This window comes from Solea solea, chromosome 6 (assembly GCF_958295425.1).
Source record: "Solea solea chromosome 6, fSolSol10.1, whole genome shotgun sequence".
Classification (NCBI taxonomy): Eukaryota; Metazoa; Chordata; class Actinopteri; order Pleuronectiformes; family Soleidae; genus Solea; species Solea solea.
Genome location: NC_081139.1, coordinates 19,776,473 through 19,777,387, shown reverse-complemented (window position 1 = coordinate 19,777,387; position 915 = coordinate 19,776,473).

Here is a 915-nt window from a genome sequence, read left to right as displayed (position 1 = left end):
TGATCCACTGCTGCCTCTATCACTTGTTTCCAGGCAAAGAAAGCTGTCTAAAGGTGAGATACAGTGGCAAACATACAGTACAATTCAAATATGGTGTCGATGCCACTGATTTTATGAGGTTAGCATCTGTTCTTCCTGCTGGTAGAGCATTTCTGCCATAAGTTCTCAGCTTTCATTTTCAGTTTAGGGAAAGGTGCTGCAGAATGCATCACATCAATGTCTGTTCTCACTAAGATACACCAAGAGTGTATGAGATAAAGAGGGCGAACCCACTGACACTACACATCTATCACTCACTCTGTAAATGGAATATATTGTGTGTAAACAATCACAGTCATAAATAAACAAAAAGCCAATTGTTTCCCATCGACCTCTGCTCACTTTCGGAGAGAAATCTTTCCGTCAGCTTTTCATAAATTTTGCGAAACTATAGCCGTGATCTTTTCCAGTGTTGGAAACAGATGCATCAGTTTCCCTGGCAGTTATTCTTTCTGTCACGTTCCCCTTCGCTCACTCTGGCATGCACATCACACACACACACACACACACACAGGGAGGTACAGCTATAAACCATTTTACCTTCTGTCATAAATTGGAGGAGAAGCAGCTCAGCATAGAGCACCCAGCATCTGGATTCTGAGAAATCAATTTACCCCGGCACAAGATTCTTCTGCCCACACAGCCCTGTAGCTCAGGACTGGGAACACGCACGCACACGCACACGCACACACACACACAAACACACACACTATCTTTCTTTCAGACGTACACATTATTGGGCACACATGGAAACAAATTATTTTCTCATATGTCACTGAACAAGCCCTTAAACAGAGATAAATTCACACACACACACACACACACACACACATCTACATACACACCCCTTTCCTCTCCAGGATGATTCATGTATTC